The sequence below is a fragment of the Tamandua tetradactyla genome, chromosome 1 (assembly GCF_023851605.1).
Source record: "Tamandua tetradactyla isolate mTamTet1 chromosome 1, mTamTet1.pri, whole genome shotgun sequence".
Lineage (NCBI taxonomy): Eukaryota > Metazoa > Chordata > Mammalia > Pilosa > Myrmecophagidae > Tamandua > Tamandua tetradactyla.
Window position 1 is genome coordinate 5,421,477 of NC_135327.1, and position 27,257 is coordinate 5,448,733.

The window sequence follows — 27,257 nt, forward strand, 5'->3', positions numbered from 1 at the left end:
CTTAGTGCCACCCCCCCCAGGGGGTGGAGATGTCTTGGGTATTAAAAACTGTCCTTCTCCACATTGAAAGTTGGTAAAGATCTTCCAAGGGGAAAAAAGAAGTAGATCAGATATTAGGAAAGCCAGATTCCATCCCTAATTTGTTTCACTTCCCTTCTGTGCCTTAGATCCCTCATCGATAAAATTAGGCCAACCCGGTCCTCTAGAAATGAGTCCAATTACTTCCAAGAGGCTTGTGAGAGAGCTTTGTAAATGCAAGGGAGTTTTATGATGACTAGAGGACGTGTGGCAACTCAGTAAATAGAACGCCATTTGTGTTATTCTGTAACAAATGAGAGAAAACTCCAGTCAAACGTTCTTAAATAATGGGGCTGTGAGGGTAGTTCAGTGGTATATTCTCACCTGCCATGCGAGAGACGCGGGTTCAATTCCCGGCCCAGGCAGTTCCCAAACAAACAAGCAAACAAACAAATGAAAAACCAAAGAAACAAAAAAAATCAACAAATGTGCTACAATAAGGGGATAATCACATGGAAAAAGAATGAAATGGACCCCCGCCATACAGTATATAAAGAAAAAGAAGTGGTACTGGCTAATATAACTGAATAATTTATGATAATGAGCTTCAGGGACAGCTGCGTCCAGCTGCTCAGGTAATGTCATCTGGAATTTCTGGTCCTCCACCTCTTACTTCTGGGCCACATTTTACTAGATTAGCAACCCAGAGCAAAGAGGGCTCCTTATCCCCCCCACAGTTCCAGCAACGTTCCCAGGACTGGGTCCCACTAAGCCTGTGCCTGCATCAGACCCTGAGGGCAGAAGCCCTCCACACAGTGACTGCCCAGGCTGAGGGCACAGGTCTGCATCTGGGAAATAAGGGTGTTGGCCTGAAAGTGCAGTGATTCCCCAAGGAAAACCAGAGGATGGAGGAACGGATGCCAGGGGAGCAAGATCACCCACTCCAGAGGACAGACCATGGAAATGAGAGAAAATAAATGGACACACCCTTTGTAAACTGTCACGTTCTGTGCACACATAAAAGGCCATTCTCCAGCCCTCAGCACAGAGCCTAGAACCCCGTCCCGAGTAAACCTCCATAGCTGTCTGATCTTGGCACTGAGGGCAGGGCCCAAGGGCCAGCCAAGGTTTGCCTACCACAAGCTGCCCTAGCCGGCTGTGGAGAGTGACCGCAGGGTCAGTGGTGGGCAGTCTCAGAGGTGAAGCCTTGCTCAGCAGGTGGTTATGATTGACCTGGCAATGCAAGGGGTCTGGATTTATCCAGAAAAGGAAAAAAAAAAAAAACAAAAACAAAAACCCAATGTGCTAAAACAAAACAGGCACACAAAGTCCCCAAAAGAGATGGCATCTTAACCGCATGTCTCCTGGAGGCTCTTGTTTCTTCCAGAGAACTGGTGAGTCACGCCCTTCCTGGTCAACTGCAGGGCAGGTACTGGCCACCCTGAGAGGTCACTGCACCACCGGGGCCTGGCGTGGGGAAGACCCACTGCCCTCGCCACCACAGAGGAGCAGTGAAGTGCCGCGTGGGGGGGGCTCAGAGAGTTCTCCAACTGGTCGGAAAGCATCTCCAGAGGAGCCTGAAGTTCTCTGACCGTTAAGGGAGCTGCCATTTTGATTTGCCAATAAAGCATTTAGATGCAACAACGAGATATTCTACAGTCACAAGAAGAAAATTCACAGTAACACTCCCTAAGTGGGAAACAATTAAAAAATAACAGACCATCCTTTTACATCGAAGTAGTTTAGCTTTGTAAATCCTCTCTATGTCGACCTCATTTTTCTCCTTTTGCTATGGGCCAGCTGCCATGGTCTGACCTGAGTCCCACATTTCGATGGTTGGCAGAGAATTCACAGACTTTCTACAGCCTGAGAGCCACAGGTTCGAATCCTGGCTTTGCCATATCCTCACTGAGATGCATTAAATGAGTCACTCAGCCCCTCTGAACATCAGTTTCCTCATCTATAAAATGGGGACAGTAATCCTGCCTTGCAGGTTATCTGTGCACTCATTGCTCCATATTCCTTGAGCACCTGCTACTGCCTGGGGCTCTGCTAGATGCTGGGATTACAGTAAGGAAAAGACTGGCAAAGCCCCAGTTAAAGGAGATAAGTAGATTTATGCAAAAGAAGACACAATTAACTATTTAATTACACATTTCAGTGCTTTGAAGAAATACAGGAGCTTACTAACTTAGGGGCAGGCTGACCACCTCACTGCTCCTGAGAATTGCGAGGATTAAATCACACAGTCATTCGTTATTTTGTCACATCTACAAACCATCTGTACTACTTACATAGTTTTCTTCAAATGAACGCTTTTTTCTTCTTAAATAAACTGAGCCACAGTCTAAGAAACAGTATTCCCGGAGTGCTGGTATTTAAAAGCTTACTTATGTATTTTTCCCTAACACACGTTAAAGTTAACATGTAGGTCCTAAGAGAAAGTTCCAAAGCTCGCTTTGGAAAATGCAGACATGTGGCACACACTAGGCAGCCTACAGTCAGTCCCCTCTCCCCTAGGCAGCTCCCCCGGAAAGAAGGCACTGATCATTTTTAAAACTTGGTGTCCCCACACTCGTTTCTCCACAACCCCCAGTATGCCTCAGAAGGAAGGAAAGTCAACCTTAATTCAACCGTACTCTAGCCCACTGATGAAACCACTAAAGGAGAGTTCAAACCACCTTAGATTTGCACCCTTGCTTAAATTTACAGCAAAGCCCAGAGATGCTAGTCCCAGAGCCAGAGAAAAGCATTTCTGTCCAACTCTATTCAGGGGAAATCCCATAAATCAAGAACACATCATATACGCACATATGCACACACGCACACTCATACTCCCTTGCTCTTTCTTCAGCAGTTATAAAGATTTAAGCTTTTTTTAAACTTCTTAATTTGGTTTAATAGCATTTCAAGTTTCAGAGAAGTGGGGCAGGTTTAGGTCAAATAAGTTTAATTCTGCCTCATAAAAAGAAGTGGGAACTATGGCCCTAGTGTGCTGTAAGGCAGAGTCACAAACCCCAGCAGACCCGAGGAAGATGCAGCAATGACTGAAGTGGGGTAGCTAGTTCTGACACTGATGGATTCTGTTTGCATATTAAATTCGTAGGCATTTTCTTCACTGCCACAAAGAAATAATGCTCTGCTCCATTATCTCTTTAAACTAGTGGCCATTTTGTCTGATTTTTTGTTTCTTCATTTTCTATAGAGATGTGAGTTCAAGAAATTTTTGCTTCCCTCTAAACATACTCATAAGAGAACCCGGAGGGCAAGCTCTATAAAAACGGCAACTAGTGTTGGGGGATACGCTGTAGGGAGGGGTGGGGACTGTGGCAAACTGGAGAGGACATGCGCTGGCTAAGGGAGTGGCCGTTACTAAGATCTGTCAATTGTCACCATTCAGGAATGCAGACCTCATTTGGCAGGTCTCCCAGTGGTCCGGGAGAAGCCAGAAATCTGGGTTTTTATATGGAATCTCCTGATTTTCAAATGCTGGCAACTCATTCAAATTAAAACACTCACGAGCCAAAGAAAGCACATCTGTGGGGTAGAGGTGACAGCAGGCTGCCCGTCTGTGACCCCTGATGAAGAAGGAAAAAAATGAGAGTGGAACCAAGAGATGTGGGTATATCCGAGGCTCCAAGACCCACTCACCAGGCGGGGCTCACCCCCGGGGACGTCTGGGCCTTAGTGTCCCCATGGGTACAACGCAAGGGACGGCGAGGTCACACCCACACTGCTACAGATCTAGGCCTCCCCAAAAAGCAGTCAGTGGAAAGAAGGGCGTATCCAGGGGTGGAAGCGGGGCACAATCCGGCATCATTTCAAAACCCAGTAATTCAACGAGAAATGTTTCTCTTCCCCGGCTGAGGTTTTGGAGTTAGTGGGTGTTTTGTTTTGTTTTTTAAAAAAACACAGCTCACCAAATCAGGAATTTCATCAGGGAAAACGTGGCAGCCCCAAATGGGCTCACATCTGGGGACCTGCTTGTTGAGAGAACATGCCGTTCTGCCTTCAACAAATGACAACTCAAGGCAGGAGGCTCGCGGGGCTGAGGGCAGCTCCTCTGGGGACCGGGCCTCCTGGTGAGCACAGCAGGGGCTTGGCTCAGATGGAGGCCCCCAACCTCCAGTGGGGGGGGGGGCACCAAACCACAAAGGTCTGCAGCACGACCTGCTCTCCAGCCACTTGTCCCAGCCAGCTTCGAAGGAAAGTCAGGCTTTGTCTAAAATGAAGCCCGACTTGCCAATTCCTTCTCTAAATGGTAAGGACCCTGACCCCTCCATTCATCGAGCACTGCCTGTGCGCCAGGCGCAGTGCCAAGGGTCCAAGCACATGATCTCATCTAATCGAAGAGGAGCTCGTAGTACCCCACTCCACAGATGAGAAAACTGAGGCTCAGGCAGGCAAAGCTAGTAACTGGGGGAGTCTGGATTTAAATCTGTGTCCACAACAAGACCACAGCATCTGAGCCACTGCTGACAATTTTTTTTTTTTTAAGTGTGAGTTCTACTATGGACTCAATCTTCCTGGGGTTAATCTAACAAATTTGTTCTGGAAAAAGGCCAGTGGTGGAGCCACTGAGCAGAACCAACATGTGCTTGGGGTCACCCACTGGGACTCGTTATGAAGAAGGGAGGGGCCCTAGCCCCTCGGCTGGCTCCTGTGCAGTTTCTCTGTCCCTATTTCCTCCAAACGAAAAGGAGAAACGGGGCTGGGGGTGCCAAGAAAATGGGGCAGGACCACACAGCAGTAGACAGAAGGGGCCCTGGCCTGGCCACAGGCCGTCGCGGACATGCTCTTTAGGCTCCCATCACATCCTCTCTAAAGGGGGGAGAGTAAAAGAACCCTCCTGCTGTGAGGGCGCATCAAAGCATGTGCACGATGCCAGGCGCTCAGGCCGTGCCCCTGCCCTTCCCAAGCCTGCTCCCTGCGTGCCCTCCCCCTCTCAGGATGGCACCCCCATCCTCCCAGAGGCCCGGGCCATATGCCTTGGGGTCACCTTCGGCTCCCACTCTTTTTACCCCATCCCAGATCTTGTCCCTCCACCAATCCCGCCATCTCTACCTTCAGAGGACACCCATGGTCCCAGTCACGATGGGGTCTCCCCCCCTGCACATCTTACAGGTGCCCGCTCCACACCCCACCTGGCAGCTGGAGGCATTCTGGCACAGGCATGTCAGAGCCTGCAGTGGCCCACAAAATGCAACTGTTAAATTTGTAAGAATTTTCCAGGCCGGTTAGTAAAACACTGGTGGCTGAAATTGGCCATGGTGGGAGAATTTATACCATGGGAATCGGCAAACACTACAAATTAGAGCTTTTTCCTCTCCAGAGAGTACCAGCACGTCACTGCACTGCACTGCATCCATCATTTCAAACGACAATCCCCCGTTCCCAGCTCCTCTGCACACTCCCTCTCTTCATTTTTCTCCACAGCGTTAACACTTTCTGTATGACTAAATGTATTTGCTGTGCTTGTTTATTGTCCACCTCCCACGCTCTAGAAACACAAACTGCAGGAGAGCAGGGACTCTGTCGGTTCTGCTCCCAGTTGCTCGCCAAGAGCCAGGCACAGCGGCCTCCTGGTGAGCACCCAAGACATGTATGCTGGCAGGCTGGATGGCAACTCGCATTGCTCTTAGGAGAAACCCAAGCAGGGTCAGTATTCCTGACAGCCTTCGGAGCACCTGTGAAAGGCCAATAAGAAAGTAGCACTTCACCCACAGTTTTAACCTCGGAAGAAAAATCTTCCCTCCCTGGACACTGAAGCCCCTTGGGTGTCAGCACGGATGCCTGTTACGAGTTGCCAAGACGTAGCAGGCAACATTCTGTACCAGTCTTGGGGACAGTCACTCTTTGAACCTCAGCTCGCTGAAGCAGAGCAGAGGAGATGCTGAGAGGCCATTTGGTCCCTCCCTCTGCCCTCCAAACGAGCCTGCTCTACCCATGGGGGCTCCACCCCCGCCCCAGAGGAGGAACTTCTACTGGCAGGTATTCCGGATAAGGCCGTATCCACCACGGCCTCTCTCAGTTCAACGGTAACTTCTGCAAAGACTCTTCAAGATGGTTCAACCTCCCATCCAATGCTGAATTCCTTCTAGAAGATCTTAGGCAGGCGGTCGTAAACAGCCTCAATGGTTGGCAAGCCCACCTATGATTAAACCCAAACCAGCCAACTCATAACCTCCGCTGCCAATGCTAAGCCCGCCACAGCACAGAGCTGAACAAGGACAGCTCTCCTCACTTATGGTAACTCTCACCAAATTGGTGGTCGGTGCCTGGAGCCCAGGGAACTATTTACTCCTGGACAGGGTGTGGGCTGTGTGTGGGTATGTTAAATGCCAGCCGAGTCTGGGCCCATAAACCCAAACGCTTCTAGGGTGCAGTCAGGTGTTCTCAGATGGCAGAATGAGTATTTGCCAATTTAACACTAAAGATCCAACCTTCACTTACTCCAGAGGTTCTCAGCCAGGGAGACTCTGCCTTCCAGGGGGACATATGGCAATGTCTGGAGACGTTTTTGGTTGTCACAATTGGGAATGAGGGGGGGAGATGCTGGCAGCTAGTGGGCAGAGGCCCGGGTGCTGTTAAATATCCTTCAATGCCCAGGACAGCCCCCACAACAAAGAATTATCCAGCCCCGAGAGTCCATGCTGAGGTTGTGAAACCTCGCCTAACTGAGGACACATGGTTTCTCCCCTTTTCTTAATCCTGAGACCAACCTGGTTGATACTTCACACTTTTGATGGCGACATGGATGTAAGAAAGATGTCCTTTCCTCTTAAACCTACCCTAGGAAAACATCCCCATCCCAATGATAAATGGCAACTGACCCTGAGCCCCAATGTTAGGGGGTCAGTAAGAAAAGGCGGGGACGATAGAGAACCCAGAACTCATCCCATTTGCAAGGGACAGCCATCGTTCCAGCTCCCACCCATCAAGCTCAGGTGGAAATGTGTGCTTGTGAGATATTCTGATTTTTTAACAAAATGGAAACCAGAAATCTGCATTTTGTGTGAAACATCCAGATTTTCAAATGTTGATTCGTTTTGCTTTATTTGTAACGTTGTACAGACTAAAGAGAACACACGTTGGCTCCAGTCTGCACCCCCGTGCTGCATGGACATTACTGCAGTGGATGGACCACAAGAGAGCACCCACGGAGGCCAGAGTGGAGGGCTGAGCCCCGAGGAGGAAAGGGAGAGAGGCCGAGTGTCAGAGGCCCACAGATGTATGTGGTGCCAGGTCACCCCTCCCACTGCAGGAGAGACTGCTCCATTTCAGCTTTCCTCTACATCCAGCACGTCTCCCATGCCTGGCAGGGGTGCCCCCGCATGTTTACTGAGCGGTATTCTTGTACAAGACACCGTGAAAAGAGATGAACAGAAAACACTCTGAAAACTCTTACCTGTAACAAAAGACAACTCTCCAGGTCTGCAGGAAAGAGCACACGGGGAGCAGAAGGTTCGTGTGTCTTCAAATTAGCACTCTCTCAGGAGTGGCCGTGCAGCAAGGCGAGAACACGCACACACGGCACAGCACGGGCGCCGGCAGGGAGCACAAGCGCCACGAGCGGTATTTTAGCCAGTAGAAGAGGGCGGTATATCCACAGTGCATTACAGACGTTCACAGTTTTAGGGTCCACAAGGAATCAGCCCACCCCACTAACAGCAAATGCTTCTGACTTCAATGTGGGAACCTATCCTTTCTCCCGCCCCATCCCCAGCTCCAGGGGAGGCGCACGACCCCATACAGAATCCGCCCCGAGCTGGGATTAAGAGGACACATGCCCTCAATATGAGTTCTTGAACCAGCTGTACCTGAAACTAGAATTTCTCCTAGGCAATAAATGTCCTTCTTACTAATCAACTGGGAAGTAAGTTTTCTGTCACTTACATGCAGAACAATCTCAACTGCTAGGGGGTCCCTTGGCTGGGTTCTTGCTGAGCCCCAGCTTTGGGGCTGAGAAGGGAGACTGTGATTGAGGTTGTCAGTCTGGCCGTCCTAAGTTTTTAAGAGCTCTGTGAGCTTTCTCCAGCAGCCCCCCACCCACTGCCCCATTGCTCAACTTTCTACTCTCCCCGTGTGCAGCCCCCAGAGCCGTCCCCTTCTCCGCTTTCCTGCCCGCAGCCTCAGAAACTGTCACCCCACCCCTGCACCGGGAACAACACAAGAAGCTCCATGCCATTCTAAACAGTGGCTGACAACCATTTATGAAACCTGCAAACATTTCACCACTCTTAAATCAACCCCAGATGACATAATCATCGCCACAAAATAACGCAAACCCAACGGGGCTGGACTTGGGCCGTCCTGCTGTCCCCGTGATGAGAGGTGATCGTGAGACAGTCCTGAGAAAGACATAAAACGAAGCTAACTGATTGCTACTTGGAAGGATTCTTCGGCTCCGTCCCCATGAGATTCAAGTCCTACTTTTTCCTGGAAACAATTTTTAGCATCTCTTGGCATCCTTTCTAGTCAGGAATTGGCAAAAAGCAAAGCAAAGCAAAGGGAGAGAGGCAGAGGCTTAATGCCTTTTTGCTGAAATTAGATTCCCAGGTCTGTGGCAATGTTTCAGAAAGAGGTCCCTGACTGTCAGCCCATAGGTGCATTTTGGTGGTTCCTCATGGAAATTTAGAAATCAGGAAATTCCTCATAAAAATCCAGATTTCAGGATCTTTTCAAAAATCAGCAACAGGAGACACCAGTCGGCAGGAGCCCAGGACAATCTGTCTCCACTCCCAGCTCATCCCCCCCCAACTCTGCGCCTGTCCGGCCACTCCGGGTATCTGTGTTTGTGATCAGTGATTTCAGATGTAGGCGCTGGGTAGCTTCATCCCCCCCAACCTTTTTTTTTTAATTAGGGAAGTTGTAGGTTTACAGAAAAATCATGCATAAAATTCAGAGTTCCCACATACCACCTTATTGTGAACACTGGCTCGAGTGTGGTGCATTTGTGATAAAAGCACATTTTACTAACTGCACAGTTCACTGCAGCCCATTGTTTAACTGAGGGTCTGCTGTCTGTGTGGTGCAGTTGCATGGATTTTTTTAAAAACTTATATTCTGGTAACACATATACAACCTAACGTGTCCCCTCACGTGCTGAGCTATCCTCACCACCACCCATTACCCAAACCTTACCGTGGACCCGCTCAGAAGCTCTGCGCGATGTCAGCACCAACTCCTCACTTCCACCCCCGCCCTGCCCGGTAATCTAAAATCAAGATTCTGGCTCGTCTGTGTGTTTTTATAAAGTCATTTTAAAACTAATCATTTTGACTTGGGAGATGTGTGATTGACACAAAATAGTCACTGGACCGGGCCAAACCCTACCTGATCTGCTGCCCACCCCACCTCAGTGACCTCCTCTCTCCAGCCCCTGCTCACTCCGCTGCAGCCTGCAAGCCGCTCCCTCTCTGGAATGTTCTTCCCCTGCTATCAGCAGTGTCAGATGCCAGGGTCCCAGCAAGGCCCCTCCCTGGGCACCTCCCACTGCTGTCCCTCGACTGTCCCCCCCCAGGTCACCGGGCATTCTGCGTACTTCATGTTTGTACGTTTGTTTTCAATCTTTCCCCACTTAATCCGAGTTTGTGAGGGAGGGCACTGGGCCACTTTGGCCCCCTGTGTATCCCCATTTCCAGCACGGAGCCTGGGGTGCAGCGGATGCTCAATTGGCTGTTAACCTGACTGTGAGCCCATCCACAGAACACACACCTTGCCACCTGACCCATTTCCGCGGGTGCCGTCCTGCAGCATTACGGCATTTGCTCTGTTGTGCGGCCACACCACCACCGACACATCTTTTGGGAAGAATGCATAAGGGAGTTCGGTTTTCCAGATTCAAGAGGAGATGGGAGTGGGGGCTGAGGGTGAGGCAGAGGAGGAGGGGGAGGCCAGGAAGCCTGGCCGGAAGCCAGGCAGATGCGGCTGGAGACAAACCCGCTTTCCGCGCTGGAAGGAAAGGACAAGAAAACCGAAATCCTGAAGTCGGAGCCCTGAGCGCCGATGGAGTCTGCACGGACGGCTGCTCACGGGTTGCGCCCGGTGGTGTCGCCGTCCTCCCACCAAAGCCCGGCTCCTCTTGGGCCAGAGCCACCTGGGGCCCTAGAGCCGGGCCTGCCGGGGCTGCAGCCTCCAGGCTGCCCGCTGAGAACCCGGCCCAGGACTGCCCCGAGCATGGACACGAGAGCCAGTCTCTGTGGCTCCGTTTTCCAGCTTAAGCCCCGAATCTCAGCCTCTTTTCCCTTTCCTTCCGCACCAAGCTGGACTAACCTGCATCTGCACCCTACAGAGAGATATGATTTCTGCAGTTCCTCTTTCCCGGAAAGGCAATACATAGCATTTTTCTTTCTTTTTTTGCATGGACAGGCACCGGCATGGCAGGCGAGAATTCTGCCACTGAGCCACTATCGCACTGCCTGATACATAGCACTTCACAAGCACTTGCTTGCAAGCAGGTGGTATCTGTTCACTTGTCTGACATAGGTTCCATTATCCTCGCTTCCTGAATGGGGACACTGAGGCTCAGAGAGGGAGACGAAATGCCCAAGCTCAGAGGCTCCAGCAGTAGAGGCTGGCCCTGGCCTGGCTCCACTCTGGCTCGGCACCCCTGCCCCCACTGGCCCCTGCTCTACCACCGCACACTCCCACATCCTTGTGGAATGCAATGCTGCAGCCGAGTCGGAAGTGGCCTGGGTCCTTCTCAGCCTGGGCAGCTCATGAACTGTCCAGGTGAGAGACGGCAATATTGGAAAAGGCCAGTTGATTCCTTCCTTGGGGGTTAAGGAGGCAGGTTGGTGCAGGGGTCACCGAGATGGGCTCAGCACACCCTCTTGCACACAAAGCTTGGCTCTGGCCCTCTTCTGCTGTGTGTCCTTAAACAAGTTTCTTAACATCTCTGGGTCTCCTTCACAGAACTGTGAGAAATAAAGGAGTTGATTTATTCAGAACTGATCCTGGCACAGAAAGCAACCAAGTCATTCTTTATTACCATTACATTCAGCCAAAGGTCAGTTATTTTTCTTTCAAAGAGAAAAAGACCAAAACCATGAGGCTCATTGTTTCACTTCATTCTCCTGAAAACAGGGTGCAGAATTGTGATTCTGGTTAGCTGAAGGTTCTGGTTATCGGGGGGAGGCGGGATGTGTTGCAAGCCTGCAGGGAGGAGCTTTAGAGTAAAATACTTAATTTAAATGAATTGATTTTGCAGAAAACTTCATGTCTTAAGATTCATGTTTTTCAAACTTGGGTCATGAATTCTGCCACACCTCTCTCTGTACTACTTGTACTATTAATTATTTGAATGGACTTGATTTTTAAACCTTTTGTCTTAAGCGATAAAAACTTCTTGAGTCATTTATTTGAAATGCAAGTTATATCTTTTTCAAAAGCATAATCAAATAAAGACAGAACTCTAAAGACTAAAAAAAAAAAAAGTTCATGGGTGACTTAATGTGGAAAGGGCTCACATCCCATTAAAAAAAAGACTGCCCTCCTGGGACTCTTAGATTCTTCCAGAAGGTCTAAAAATCCCTGCTACCTGCAGGGAGCCAGAAGCCGTCATTTTCATCCCTTCTTTGAGTACTTCTGAGGGTGGGCTCAATTCCATAGTCCGCTGAAGCCTACTTCAGCATCTAGGGACATGCCCCCCTCCCATCATTTTATTTAAGCTTCCAACAAACCTTATATGGAAGCATATGCCCCATGGACTGCAAGCCCAGAGACCCCAGTGACCTGCCCGAGGTCACACAACAGATCCGTGATGCACTGGGGAATCCAGTCCAGCCCAAGGCCCACCTGGCCTGGCGTGGGCTGAGGAGGAGGCCACCCTCCCCCCAGGTCAGCAAGGAAGAGCGGGTGCTTAAGGGATTTCTCCTCTAGAAGGACTTGATACCCTACTTCTGGTATTTTCTCAATTTGTTGTTCAAGAAAAAGTCTACTCCTTCCCCATGGAGAGGAGTGTGCCTAGCCTATTGAAAAGAAGTGGGGTGGGGGGTACAATCCGGGCTCACTGAGGAGGAAGGCTGCTGCTGAAATGTGAGAGCGGACCCTGGCCGAGCGCATGAGCAGGCCTGAGGTGCCCCTGCCCGCTGCGATGGCCCCCGGCCCCAGGACGAGGCTGTGCTTTGGGTCGGACAGACCTGGAATGGAATGGCAATTCCTTCACGTGCCCTTGGGCAGCCCCTTGACTTGTCCAAGCCTTGGTTTCCCCATTTGTTAAATGGACACACCTAGATTGTGGGATTTTTTTTGAGAGCATTAAATAAGTTCTGTAGAAGTTTCTGGCACGTAAGAATGCTGTGATGTGAGAGATTCTTAACGTCACTTCTGTCCTCCCCAACTCCCCTGCCTGAATACTGAGATTATTTTGATTCATAACTTCTGATAGAAGCATACTTATATTCTTTAATTCTTCGAAGTTGCAGAAGTCGGAAGAAGTTTCAATTCATTCGATAATAGCACAAGGTTAAAATATCAGTAACAGTAGCTACCTCGTGCATTCTTACCACACGTCAATGCAGTAGATATACTATGATCTCCATTTTGTGGAGGGGAAACTGAGGCAGAGCTAGGACATGGCAGAGCTGGGATCTGAACCCAGACAGGTGAGCTCCTGAGTCCAGCGATGCACTCCACTTCCAAAAAACTGGTGCAGACCAGGATTTAGACTAGGCTAACTCACGGAGCTATCAGATCTGGAATATTTTGAGTGGGTACCATTCAAAGCTGGGGTGAGAACAGGGTCTTTGGCAGGATAAGGTAGCACGAGAAAAATGAGAAACCTTTTGTTTTTCTTTTCAATTCATTAAGTTTGTTGAGGTAAGCAGGTAAGAACCTCCTTTTTTTTTCCTTCCCATGACTTCCCTTTTATTTTACTGGAGAAACATGCATTTCAAAGACAGCACCATAGCAGTGCCGCAGTCTCAAGTTCAGTCACAATGTTTCCATTGTGGCTCGAGGACTCCCTGCCCTTTAAGCTTGAGTTATAAAAATTTGGTCTCAGCCCAAAGTCTGGGTTTAATAGAATATTTTAATTTTGTTTAATGAATATTATTTTAAATCCGTTTGGCAGTTAAAAAATGTGTTCTTTTATTTCCAAATTAAAATTTACTGATGTGCAGTGCTTTCTTGGGCGGCGTGCGGCATGGTACGGGGGCGATAAGAATGCAGCCTCTCGCTGACCGGGTGCTTGCTGTGTGCCCAGCACCCTGCCGTGTGCTCCCTGGGCACCACTGCTTTTGGTCCCCACGCCCGCCCAATGGACAGTGGCCGCCGCCTGGGCAGCTGCGAGGGTCAGTCTCCGGTCCCAAGTGGCGCCGCCAGCATGTGGGGAATCAGGGTTCAGGCCAGTCCTGGGGCCGGGCCCACATGGCTAACCAACGCCCTACACCCTCTCGAGAATGAAAAAGGACTCGACTGGCCCAGGTTACTGGCCCCCATATCCCCACGGTGAAAATGGCTGGCCCCTAGTGATCATTCCACGAAGGCAGGCACTGCAGTAAAGTGGAACATTTTGTGTGCATTGTTGCCTTCAAATTCTCACAATGCCCTTTGAAGCACTGCTACTTTGTTAGTAGCAGTGTTTCCATTTTACAGAGGGGGACACTGAGACCCAAAGACCCTGAACGATTTTCCCAGGGACGTGCGGCTTTAAGTAGCAACAACAACAGCAGCAGCTGACGTGGATATAACTTCATACTACTTGCCGGACGCTATTCCAAACACTCCATATCCACTAACTCATTTAATCCCAGCAATAACCCTTTGGGGAAGGTGCCCCATGATGCACCCCGTTCTGCAAGTGAAGAAACCAAAGCACAGAAAAGTTGGGTAACTTGGCCAAGGTCAAACAGCTGGGCAGAGCTGAGCAGGGGCATGAACCCAAGCACCCAGCCCCCGGGCCCATCGCTCTCACCCTCTAGCCTGCACGCCAGAGCATGGCTTAAGTTTGGGAAGCCTGGTGCCCCTCTCTCCTGCTCTTCCCCCCACTTTCACCCCTGAAGGGCAGCAGAAAGTCGTGTCTCTGAGACAGGGAGGGGCCCCGCAGGCATCTGCGTGTGCCACGATACCTGGCACAGTTCAAGGCGGAGAGGACCCTGCAGTGCCCTTAGTGCGTGAGACACAGCTTCTCTGGGTGAGGGTCTCCTGAGCGGGTCTCCTCCTCCAAACCACCTGCCACCTCAACAGTGAAGAGCTCACGAGGGCCTGCCACCACCCGCTTGTACCCTCCCTGACCCATGGAGAGAACAGGTAGCCTGTGGCCCCAGTGAGAACACACTGGGGTCCTGCTCGCAGAGACTCTGGATCAGGGTCCTTCCCCCAAAACCCCAATAATTAGCGTAGGGCCTAGAACACAGCTAGATACCCATGGCTGAATGAATACATCTGTAATTTTCTCCCATAGGAGGCATACAATAAATATTTAATAAGTCAAAGAAATGGCACATGAAATGTCCTCAGCGCAGGTTCTTTCTCTCCAGTAAAGTTTGTCTTGTCATATTGCAATAGCTCTAGGGGTTAGCAAACATCTCCTGTAAAGCGCCAGCTCTGATACAACAACTCAACTCTGCCACTGAAGCACAAAAGCAGCTAAAGGCACATAAGCAAAGGGGTAAGGCTCTGTTTCAATAAAACTTTATGTACAGAACAAATGACAGGCTGGACTTGGTCCATGGGTTGTTATTTTCCTGACACCTGCAATAGCTCATCAACTCTGCACAGAACCAAATGGCACCAGACCTGAAAAGAGCCAGATTCTGGTGCTAGAATAGCAGATACCAAAAAGGTTAACCAGGTCTCTGTTCCCCCCAGGAGGCACAGAATGATGAATACACTTGTTTAGGCCAGCTAACTGCTGGCGAGTGATGCAGCCACCATTTGAATTGGTTCTAACTCGAAACTTATACTGATTTCTGTGAGGACAAGCTCAAGATTCTGTGAAAATCGCTGATGTCTGTTCATTTCCAAGCCCAACTTTTGTACCTGACAAAAAGTTACTATCCACAGTGTAAACCAAATGGAGAATGCCTTAAAAATCTAGCTCTCCAGAAAGCTTCACTCTTACTACACCAGGGGGGCAGGCTGTCTACCCCAATGATTAGGGATCAAAACCGGGTTCAAATCCTGGCTCCGAAACAAGTCATGTGACTTCGGAGACGTTACTTCACCTCCTTGAGACTCAATTTCCCCATCTGTAAAACAGGGATAATGACAATACATCCCACCCAAGGCTGCTGAGAGAATAAAATAAACAGAGTGTTTCTGTAGCACAGTGCAAATAAGTGTTCAATAAAATATGGGCAATTCGTTATTCCCAAGCAAGTCTTAAAGTTCTTTTTTAAAAAAGAAATTTAACTCACTGAAAAGATAAACAAAGAAATAACAGCAAAACCGCGAGAAAAGATGGCAGTTCCCCAATCAGGTTCCTAAAGACATTCCAGCAAGACACGTGGGGGTCCCAAGGTATCAGAAAATTCTTCGCTCTAAATTAAACCGCGAAGAATCCCCACCATCTCTCCGCCTCCCCCCACCCAAAGCCAGCTTTTATGTTGTTTTACCACAATGCCTTTCTTGTGGGTGCCTGAGCAATGCTGAAGACATTCCCAGAGTTGCAGACATTTGCTGAGTTTAAGACATTCTTTCTCCCTGCCTCGCCCGCTTCCCTCCACGCCCCAGCCAGTCACTTCTCCGGCGGCGAGTCTGGTCTGTTGGGCAGCAGGAGGACAGCAGAGAGGGCTGCCCTCAGACTGGAGGTAAATGCTCGTCTTGGCTCCATTCCTTTCACAAACTCTGTTTACAACACAAGGCGGCAAGTCACAACTTGTCATATCACATGACACCGTCACAGCAGGAGTCACAGCTTCATCACACAAAAGGCCAGAGGTGCACGTGGCCCCCCCCGCCCCCCCCCCCCCGCCTTGCTGCTCCCACACCCCAACCCTTCCCACCAAGAAGCACGCTCAGACCTTTGCTGGAGGAACAAATGCTTCTAGAACACCTGGAAGCAAAAGTCCTGATACATGCAAATAGTACACACCCACCAAAGAAAACAACCTCTTGGAACCGATACCCTCCCTTTCTTCCCTAAGAGCAGATCTTGTCCCTACGTGGAATTTCCATCAGCTCCCGGGTTTGGAGGAAACTCGAGAAGGCGGCGGACCAGCTTCCCTCTCAGTGTTCCGGAAGCTGCCCATCGAGAAAGACCTAAACGTTTGCACCTATATCCTACACCCAAATGCTAAAAATACTTACATGTTCCTTGGAATGACCAAAAAAATTGTTTTGGAAATTATTAATCCCTGAATCACAGAGTTACTACAGGAAGGGAATGGGAGGTGAAGAAACTGACTAGAGGCACAAGCATGGGTTTCGGCCTCTGGCTGCCACAGATCCAAACACCAGGAAGCAAACATCTGCTTTGGAGCAAGGAATGGTCCAGAACCCACTTTTTCTCCAGAACAGGCTGAGGGAGCCATCCTCAGAACCGGAATCCACTCGAGAGCTTTCAACTATGGGCCCCCAAACCCCCTTGCTACATCCACTCCCACCAAGCACGTCTTAACAGGCAGGAATTTAGACTTGGCCAAGGCAGCGAGAACTAGTGGTTTTCACCCCATTTTGGTGACCTTCCGAGGGCTTATTTATGCACTTCAAGCTCATGACCTAATACATGTTGGTTTGGCTTCTCTTCTCGTAATAGCAGCCTGTAAAAAGCTTTTGAGAATTCCCCGTGTTTTCTCATTTTGGGTAAAAAAAATAAAATTGATATCTAAGAAACTTAAAAAAAAAAAAAAAAACCTGGCCTGCACAGCCTAAACTTTGGAATGTTTCCACAAAGACCAAGGGTATCTTTGGACGTCTCAACGATTAGCAAAGTTAAGACCAAAATTTGCCACTTTTAAAGCGAGCTATCTGGGAATGGCACATGTGAGAATTAGCTAGGAGGGGCTTTTTGACATAAGTCAAACAATGACATTTAAAACTCACGTTAAAGCAATTACCATGTGGAATTTTCCCGTGTTTTTCCCATTTCTTAAGCAGAAGTGTATATGTTTTCAACATAGTTTCTTGCTGTAATTTTCTTTCTTGGCAAACCCACATCTAACCATGAAACCCAAAGTATGCACACTACAGAAACAATAATGGTTGAAACAGACCCGGCCGTCTCTGGCATGGTTTTTCTTTACAAAATTAAAATGTCTTTTTGGCTAATACACGATACATTTCAGTTATGAAAAACCATTCTTGGGAGATGAATAGAAAAGAAAGGAGAATGGACAGATTCAGCTGATGCAAGACAAAAGTAGGCTGCGCGATTCATACTGCAGTTGGATCCTTCAGTTCCCCATTCTTTAGATAGAAATGCATAGATTTGATCATTTTTTCTTTAGTTAAATTCACAAGAATGGACAATTCTCCTCTGAATGACTGTGAGTAGCTAGAGACGTGAATGCACAGACTTTTAAAAAATCTAACTTTACTAGGTGCTCAAAGGGAAAAACAGAGAGGGGAAAAATAGAAGCCTATTGGAACCACATGCATTTTTCACGTTACTGAAACACTATCGACCTTCGATGACAAAGTAGTTTCTAATATCTCATGAATATTTTGTTCATTAAAAAATATGTCTAAGTTGGCATAATCATGCCAAAATACAGCTGACCAGGGACACTGTCAAATCTGCTGAGATGCACACCCGCCTCCCCAGCTGTGCGCTCACCACAGTCCCCGTTGTATATTTTCTCTGCTCGTGTCTGAAATCAGGCGGCCTTAACAACCACAACACACACAAGCAGGTGCGTCTGTGCCCCAAGTAGCATCCCAGGAAGGCGAGGCCCGTACCCAAAGCCCCTGGTCCGTACTGCCAGCTGCGCCCCAGCAATGCAGCTGAGAGGCACAGATTGTGCATCGTTCCCGCTACCTGCCTCTCGGAACCACCTGTCCCAAACGATACTCTGCTCCCCAGATGTTTATAATCCAACCCCAAAGAGCAACCCACCCCGAGTGACCCAGCACCTCCCTGTCACCTTGACATGGGCTATGCCTTCCCCAGCATTTTAGGGCCTCCTCATTGCAGGCAAACTTATTGTCTGTTTTTAGGAAGTGAAACACATATGATTATCGAGGTAACAAACCAAACTAGCCCTTGAAAATAAACGTTTTCCTTTTACAAAATCAAATCCGACTTGCTAAACTACTGTGACTCAGAAAGGCTCATTTGTGTTTTTGAAGTACTAAACTTTATTTTTCTTCCATTTAAAACGACAATGGCAAATACCATCAGGGCAGGTCCGGAGAATAATCGTGTTCCACACACTTAATTAAATGCAATCAAATGCAGCATCTCTCACCCAGAGAAACGGTAGCAGAAATTATCTCCGAGCTAAAGTCTTCATAGGATGTGGGGGGGAACCAGAGCATAAAAGGACTGATTCTGGTTTCCTGCGTGAATCATTTCACCTGAGACTCAGTCTCCTCATCAGCCACGCTGGCATCACACCCACAGTAACAATATTACAATGAAACTAACTGCAAGGGTTGTGTGAGACGCCACCCCAAAATACATGCCATGCGCCGACTTCACATTTGACATACAATAAGTGCTCGATTAATAAGAGCTATTTTCATTATTATCATTGAACATAAGAACATAATCTGCAAGTGAAGAAAAATGTCCAAGCCAACAATATCATACAAGTGACAAGGGAAAAAAAAGGCAATAAAAATACATTAATAAGCCTGAGGCTTCCTCCATCCCCTTCCCCGTAAATAAGCCCGGCAGGTACTCTCCTACCTCAAAAATGATTTTAAGTCAATGCAATAAAGAAGTTCCTGCCCCTCGCATTCAAGTGGGTCTGCAGCCACATCCCTGTCACCCGAACACTGCAAGAATCTGCCACCTGATTGAGGGGGCTAATCCTCCTGGGATTATAAAACGGTGTTGGTCAAACACCATTAGGCCAGTTGAAATCCCCACATAGCACTGTCTCAAGGGAATTCAGGCAGCTAAGAGTTTTCTTACCGACTCCTCTTTTCGTTGCGTATGTTTGGGACGTTGGAACTGCCACAAACAACAGGGAAAAGAAAAGGGGCCACACTGAAAACGGTTATGATGTGGGGGGTAGGGGTGGGGAGGGGACACGCGAGGAGGGGGCAGTGCTCTGCCGGCAGGCTGTGTTTTCTCAGCTCTGGGGTGAATTCTCTGTAAGGAGAGCCCTCGGAGCAGAGTCACCGACTCCTTTTTCAAAGCGGCCAGCTCGGAAAAAAGTTCCCTTCCGCCACAAAAGCCAGTCCTGGCAACATACATTGTTCAGCCTTTGGAGGTAACTGGACTACACCCAGCCACTGCCCCTCCACAAACCCCACGGACGAGGGGGAACAACCAATTAAGTGAACTTTTCCCTTTTTAAAGTATTTGGGGGGGGGGGTTCCCCTCTCCCCTAAGGAATTCATGTCAGGCCAGACAGACTTGCTTTTTATCTTCAACCCAGGTGAGAAGCAGGTAAGTTTTTACCGTGCCACATAAGACAAATCCCTCTCCTCCAGCCTGCGTGTGCCTCCACGCGCACGTACACACACACACACACACACACCCTCCAGACCTTAATACTTAGGCTCATGCTTCACCTGCTCCCCCAAATTTTTTTTGTGAAGGTCCCATGCACAGGAAAGACAAAACCCTTTCTTGGTTGCAACTTCCTTCGCCCCCCTCGTAGCGCATATGTGCGCGGATATTTGGGGACCCTGCAGGGGTATCTGGGGACCTGCATGTGTATGAACAAGAGATCTCCACTCCCTGCATTTTCTCCTGACAGCCAAGGGTCCCTCTCTCTGCCTAAAGAGGCATCTGTGATAAGCTGCCGAGTACCCCACTTATTAACCATAACGGCCTGCGATTTTATTATACAAGGAGTTTATGACCAGCCTAATTAGTTTCAAACTGGGCATTCCAGCTGAGGACACCTAAAAAACATCTGGTGGAAGGAGAGAGAACGAGTTCTCGTTCTGAGCTGGTTATGGTTGGATTTCTGCATAACTCTGGTCTCCTGCGCCCGACAAAAGTTATCTTTGGAAAGGTAACTGAAAAAATAAGGAAACGGTTTCTTCTTTGTGGGAAAGGAGACATCTTGTCATGGGTGGGGGGGGACCAGAAACATCTTAAAGTGGACGTGTTTTGAACCGCAGATACTTTTTCACAGACTGCCAGGGCTCTAGAGCTTGCTCAACCCAAATCAAAATGTATTTCGCTCCTCCACGGAGCGTTTTTGCTGAGGGCTTTTCCATTCTCCCAACAGCAGCTAGCATTTTATCAATTTATCCGTCTGGAACAAGGCTTGCAATCTCCTGCATGTAATTTAAAGCAGAGGCCATACCACATATTTGCAACAGCGTGTCCTGGGTGTTTTTGCCAAATGGTAATCCTATAACAAGTCAACAAATCATATCTCCTTGTGATGTGTTTAATAGAATGCAAAAGGCATGAAAAGAAGACTCTAAAACCTAAGTGATTAAAACAGCCGTTTTTTTTTTTTAATCTCAAAGCATTAGAGTACATATCTTCTGGACCAAGCAATTTTATTTCCTTTAGTTAATTAATATTAGAAAAGTAATCTATGTGTTTATAGAGTATTCTTAGGCACACAGCCCCTACACCAGTTGAGCTAATTTCAAGAGGCAGGGAAAATGCCCATTCTTTCAAGGTAAAACGATTAATAATAATTTTGTAAACCTAAAGTTACAAGCGAAGAGGGGGTAAATACTATGTATAAGGACATACTAATTGCTTTTTTAAAAAATGCCCATCTCCTTTCATATTTAGCCACATGGTGTTTTCACAATTGCAAAATTTAGAGTTTCCTCCAAAAGCATGGAGATCTTTACAATTTTAAGCCATCTTCCTTTACTATCAAAATGATCTATTACTTTTCCCTAGTCAGAAGATATTTAAATGCAAAGAAATATAAAGGGCTTTAAGCTGATGGGTAAGACAAAAATGGGGGGAAAATAAACATTTCTTGGGTAAATATTATTTTAGCGAGAAAATGTGCTTCTTTTTTTCCTTCCTTTCTTTCTCTTGCTCCCTTCTCTACGTATAAGCCTATATTAAATCCAGCCAGGGCACGTGCGTTAGCTGGTAACAAACGGGCCACAGGCTGGTAACGTGGCCAGGCTCACTTAGCACCCACACTCCGATGGCAGGAATTTCACTCAAGCAAGAAACGGCCCCTGAAATTAATAGATTCGGCCTGAAATGCAGTTGCGCACTGGTTATAATTTCCTCCTGACGGCGCTCCCGAACTCGGACCTAATTCAGCACTCAAATTCTTACTTGATGTTTGTAAATCCTTCACCTCTCCTCCGCCCCGCTCCGATCTTCACTCATTTCACTGCGCCCCGTCATTAAGAGGTACCTTCATCCGAGGTGACTTATATTGAACGTTGTCACGGAATATAACTAAAGATTGCACAGCATCTCGGGGGAAGGGGGAAGGAAAGAGTGGCCTCCGTTAAAGAGGAGCATCGGTCCTGCTTCTGGAGAAGCACAGCGCGGGCGTGCTCGCTGTCAACCCAGCCAGGGCACAGGGGAAGCGGGGACCGCGCACGACAAAAGCGCTTCTATTTCCACCCCGAGGAAAGCGCAGGAAGGGCTTCGCGATACCAGTATTTTCCTAACAGTCCCGGAGCGTATCATCGATTTACTTGGGGGCAGGAGTAAATTTGAGGAGCTACAGCCAGCAGGGCCGTTTCATTTCCAGACTGCACGGCTAAAACACAATCCCACTCCCCACTTTCCCCCGTCACAAAAAAACAAAACAAAACAAAACAACAACCCTCGCCTCCTTCTAAACACCCTTTTGGTGCAAGCCTATGTAATGGCCCCCAGCCTCCGCACGCGCGCGCGGGTGGGCCGCTCCGCTACAAAGCGCCGAGGCTGGACCCGTGGGGGCCGCGGGCGAGTGACTCGACTCGAAGGAGAAACGTGGCTGGAACCGGGAGACTGCGGCGGCCGCTCCAGTCCCTGCGCGGGGTCGGGCCGTTCGCCCCCAACCACCCGCCGGCACGAGTCGCCCCGCCGGCTCCGGAGCCTCCTCGGGTCGAAAGTGGGGGGCGCCCCTCGTGCCCCGAACCCCGCGGACCCAGACGCCGCGGTCCCGGCCGCGTCTCCGCCGCCTGCGCACCGTGCACTTGCCCCGCGCGCGGGAACGCAAACTTCAGTTTCACGGGGAAACTGAGGTCCGGAGCCAGGGAGGGACTTTCTCGGCAGGATCTGCCCGCCGTCGTCCCCCCCGACCACCACCACCCCCGCGGCCCGGGTGCGGGACGGGTCCTGGGAACCCCAAAGCGGGCGGGTCCGACCCGTGCGCCCCCCGGAGCGCCCCGACAGCCGCGGAAACCGCGGCTCGGCGAGTCCCGGGGAGAGGCGCAAAGGAAGGGGTGGGGGCGCGTCCCCGGCCCCGCGAGCCCCGGCGGGTGGCCCGGGTGGACGCCGCGCGCGGGCCGTACTTACCGCGCTCGGTGGACAGGGCGCCCGGCGTGGGGCGGGCGGCGGGCGCGGGCCGGACGCGGCCGGGCTGACTGGGGAGGGCACGTTGCCGCCGCCGCTGCCTCCGCCTCCTGGGCTGCCGCGGCCGCTGCCTGCGCGGGGAAGACCGGCCCCTTCCCCTCCCTCGGCCTGGCCCTCCCTCTGCCCCCGCCCGGGTCCCCGCGCCGCTGCGTGGGGGCGCCGAGGCGCGGCGCTGGGCTCGGCGGGCGCGCACACAGCCGGAGGCTGGCCGCGGGGCGCGGGGCGCGGGGCTCCAGCCCTGCCTCTGCCGCCGCGCGGTTCTCTGCGCCCGCAGGCGACCCCAGCGCGCGGGCTCTCGCGGGTCCCCGCGGAGGCGAGGGCTCAGCCTCCTCCCCCACCCCAGCCCACCCCACACCGACACCCACACCTTCTCCCTCCCCGCCGGGCAGCGCGGCCTCCTTGCAACCCACCCATGGCCCCTAGGAAAAGAGAGTGCTTGTAGGAACCGCAGCAATCGACTTACATTCATTCGTCTATCCATCCACCTATTCATTCGTTCTACACTGACCACCTACTGTGCCAGGTACAGCTCCCAAGGGATTCAGCTAGGACAAGACAGACTGCTGTTCTGCCTTCCTGGAGCTTACATTCACCTGGGGAGACCGACCGTAAACAACGTATCAAGTCAAGAAGCAAAACAATTTCAGAAAGTTATAATTACTGTGGAGGGGGAAACAAAATTATACGCCAGAGAATGAGGGGGAGGGAGGGGACAATTTTAACTAGAGTAGTCAAGGAAGACCTCTCAGAGGAGGTGACGACTGAATTGTGAGAAAGTGTCATTCGTGGGGAGAACTGGGGGGAAGGCTCCTGGGATTGTCTTCCTACCTTTCTCTCACTTTACAGATAGGGAAACTGAGTTCTGGGGCTTAACTTTGGCAGAGGCAAAGTCAGTGGCTTAGTCTCCTCCAAACACGCCCAAATTAAGACGCCCCACCTTCTTCACTGTGAGCAGCCCCTTTCTCAATCTACTCAACGATAAACTGTCATAAACAGCGTCCGTACTGTGTTCTCCTCCTCGCCCACCCGCTGTTTGTGAACTCCATCTTCAGACACCCAGGATACTTTAGTCCAAAAACAATGCCAACACTGCCATTCATTAAGCTCAATAAAATGCAGGGCACCCAGCTAGACTGGAATTTCAGAGAAACCAGGAATAAGTATGTCCTGTGCAATAGGTGGTACACAGTTATACTAAATTATTGTTCATTAACACATATTTTATGTGTTAAATCTGGCAATCCTAAAATCACGCAATGTGCCCCACCCTTCCTTGTCTCGTTTAATGCCCTAAAGAGACCGGCCAGGTAGCTGCTGCTCGTGTGCCCATTTTATAAATGAGCATATCCCGGCTCAAAGCAAGTGGAAGGTGGCGGGACAGGAGCTGAAATTCAGGTCTGCCTGACTCCGAAGCCCCTTGCTGCTGTTATATAATGTAGAGCCTTCAATTGCAGTTTGGGGCTACCAAGAAGCTGATGAAGCTTTCATTCTTGGGCCCCTCACTTGCCTGGCCCCTTTTCTAAGGCACTGCCTAGGGCCTACCATACCATCACTTGTTCAGTGATGATATACAAGTTCATTTGCATTGTCCAGTTACCTGCGATCGGGAAAGCCCACGTTCTCTTCCCCTCTACCCACTGCAGCCCTCGCTTTTGAGTCTGGTGGCACGGGAGTGGCCGCTGGCACTTTTGGGCTCCAGCTGAAGGAAATTTTGTGATGTTTGTGGTACTCGTCAGTGCTTTAAAATCTGAATTCGTTGTGATTTCTTTTCTTATTCTAAAGCAATATTCGCTTTTGTACTGCTCCTGGACTCCTAATTTAGTACTTTTTGTAGAGAAGGTCTCCGAACTGTGTATGCACCGAGCCCGCCATCCCTGGCTCCCCCTCCAGGCACAGCTTGCCCAGGTCCCCTTCTACTCTCAGACCTTCAGAGCCAGGCGATGCCTTCAGTAATCCTGCTTCTCCTCCCAGGAGCCAGGGGAGCATCCCCCCTGCTGGTCTCGGCATTGAACCGGGTCCCCCTGAGCTGTTCAGCAGAGGAACTTACATCGGTTCTGGGCCTTGATTTCCTCATCTCTATAACGGGCAACAATCGCCATCTCGTGTTATTGTGGAGATTTACAATCTCCTGTGATCGTAGCTGGCAGTTGCTTTGCAAATATGCTTATTATTACTTGTGGTGACTTGGAATTATGTTCTGCAGAAAAGCAAGTTCTTAAATCTTAATCCATTCCTTTGGGTGTGAGCCCATTGTAAATAGGCTGTTTTGAGGAGGTGATTAGTGAAGGAGTGCCCGGACTGAAGCAGGACGGGTCTTAATCCTGTTACCGGAGGCCTGATAGGGAGGCCCTGGGGAGCTCGAGCAGGGCAAGTCAGTGAAGCCCAGAAGAGAAAGGAGAAGGCGCAGCCGTGGGCATTGCTGCGGGACAGCACAGCTGAGGAGCCCCAAGCAGCCAGCCCAGGAACCCCAGTTTTCAGGGGGAACCATCGCCTTGCTGATGTCTGAGTTTTGGACTTCTCCTAGCCTCAAGCCATTAGCCAATAAATTCCTGTTGTTTAAGCCAACCCATTGTAGGGTATCTGTTCTAGCAGCTGGGAATCGAAACCATCCCTTGACATTTGACTTCACCTCCCATAGCATGTTTGCAAAAAGCCCCAAAGCCATCCTATACTGAGAGTCTTAATGTTCTCCAAAGGTATTTGATATATCTTAGCCCACCTTTTTTTTTCTTTCTCTAATTTTTTTAAGCCCACCTTTTCAAAAAAGATATATATATATATGTTCTTTTTTTTTAAGAAAAAATATGGAACGTTTCATGAATTTGCGTGTCATCCTTGCTCAGGGGCCATACTATTAAAAATATTTTTATTGACGTAGCTTTATACACATACAGTCCATCCGAAGTATACAATCAGATCACATAGGTGTGTATTCATCGCCATGATCATTTTTAGAGCATTTGCATCACTCCAGAAAAAGAAATAAAAGAAAAATGAAAACCTCATACAACCCATACCCCTTCCCCCTCCCTCTCATTGCCCACCGGTATCTCCATCTATTGGCCCCCCTTTAACGCAAAGTTGTTTAACAGTGATAGGAAGCAGAATATTTTTCTAAAGGAAGAGAATAGAACAGACTGGAAAAGAAAATGTCAGAGTGAATTGCATTCAATGCATTTGTGTGTGTGTGTGTGTGTGTGAGTGTACTGAATTAGGATGTAAAATGTGTTTCTTCCTGCAGATCATGGGGAAAATATTGAATCAAACTTATTAACTAAGGATACCCTATGGAATGCCAGGGGTTAAGCTGCTTCCTTCAGACCCTTTTACTCATTCACCAGAATCTGGTCCATTATCTCATAAATCCCAGCCACACCCTACTGTCCCCCTGAGAGAGAAGCAGGCGGCAGGTGCTTATTAATTGTATTTTTCCTGCTCTTAGGGCACTGGGTCTCAACCCTGGCTGCACATTAGAATCACCTGGGGAGCTTTTAACACTCCCAATGCCTGGGCCACACCCCGGATCAATTAAATCTGACTCTGGGCGTGGGGCCCAGGCCTCAGTGTGTTTTGAAGTTCCCCTGGTGATTCTGAGATGCAGCCCAGGCTGAGAACCACCACGTCTCAGCGGCCGGACTGCAGATTCCCAGTAGATGAGGCAGAAGCTGGGACAGGACTAAGACGCCCCAATCTTATTCAAGACCACCTAAAATTCTGCCATCCTCCTATGCAGCCCCACTCCCTTTCGGTCTCTTTCTTTCTCTTTGTTAAGCATTTGTCCTCATCTTATAAAGACCAGTAAAATAATCCCAGTCGAAACCCAAAAGTTTTGCTGAAAACTCAGTTACTTGCTTGATGATCATTTTACACCTTGACACCACCGTGTGTTACTTATTAGAAGACATTTTACACTGCTTTAGTTCCCTTTTAGGAAATTGCTTTGGAGTTCGGGTTGACATGCTGTGCATTAAAATTTTTGGAAATCAACTCTTGGGTAATGTTTGGGCAGAGCGTCCAAGTCCCAGGATCACGGATGCTCAGTGGGAGATGCTAATTCAGCCATACGGAGAAGGAGCTTTGAAACTCCCAGATATGCCATGCCGTCTGCCTGCCTCCTTCCTTCCGGCCACACTCTTTCCCCCTCACTCCCAGGTCTCTGCTCCGATGTCTCCACCCCAGGAAGCCCTCCTTGACTACTGTGGCTAAATCGGCATCCCCATGGAGCTGACCTCCCCCACTGTGCTCACCCAGCTCTATCGTTCCTCAATATGAGAGCAGGTGACATGTTTTCCTGCTTCGTTATTTTCTGTCTCCCCTATTGAATATCAGCCCCATGTGAGCAGGGGTTTTGTTTTGCTCATGCTGTATCACCAGTGTCTCCAACTGTGCCTGGCTCATGAGTAGACAACTCAATAAATGGTTGAAGAATGAATGAGAAATACAAATGAAATGACATGGGCATTTTTACTGAATTTGCTGCAGCATGCACAAAACCATGACAATCACACTGCCCTTTCCAAGTTCCTTTACCACCTGCCCTGAAATAAGTACGTAACCAGGAATAAAGGTGTATGAGAGGCCTGCTTTTCTGCAGAACAAGGAAGAGCTCAAGAAAGACTTTTCCTGCTCTTTTTCTTGAATGCCCCCTCTTTCTGTTTGTACTTCCAAGAAG

The 27,257-nt window shown here is 49.3% G+C and overlaps 1 protein-coding gene, 1 long non-coding RNA gene and 1 pseudogene across 2 annotated transcripts in view; 1 reads left to right on the plus strand and 2 right to left on the minus strand.

Moving 5' to 3' along the window:
- LOC143683193 (uncharacterized) overlaps positions 1 to 7,870 on the plus strand; it is a 28,432-nt gene extending 20,562 nt beyond the window's left edge. Inside the window, exon 4 of the long non-coding RNA XR_013175418.1 lies at positions 7,093 to 7,870. This is a non-coding gene — a long non-coding RNA (uncharacterized LOC143683193). The remainder of the gene's footprint in view (positions 1 to 7,092) is intronic.
- The window catches only part of EYA2 (EYA transcriptional coactivator and phosphatase 2), a 310,794-nt gene extending 288,217 nt beyond the window's left edge, over positions 1 to 22,577 (minus strand). The window contains exon 1 of the mRNA XM_077167750.1: positions 22,529 to 22,577. The gene's annotated coding sequence lies outside the window, so the exon portion shown is untranslated. The remainder of the gene's footprint in view (positions 1 to 22,528) is intronic.
- A 2,806-nt stretch (positions 22,578 to 25,383) lies between these two features.
- Positions 25,384 to 25,473, minus strand: LOC143653619 (U6 spliceosomal RNA; annotated as a pseudogene).
- Between the last annotated feature and the right edge of the window lie 1,784 nt (positions 25,474 to 27,257).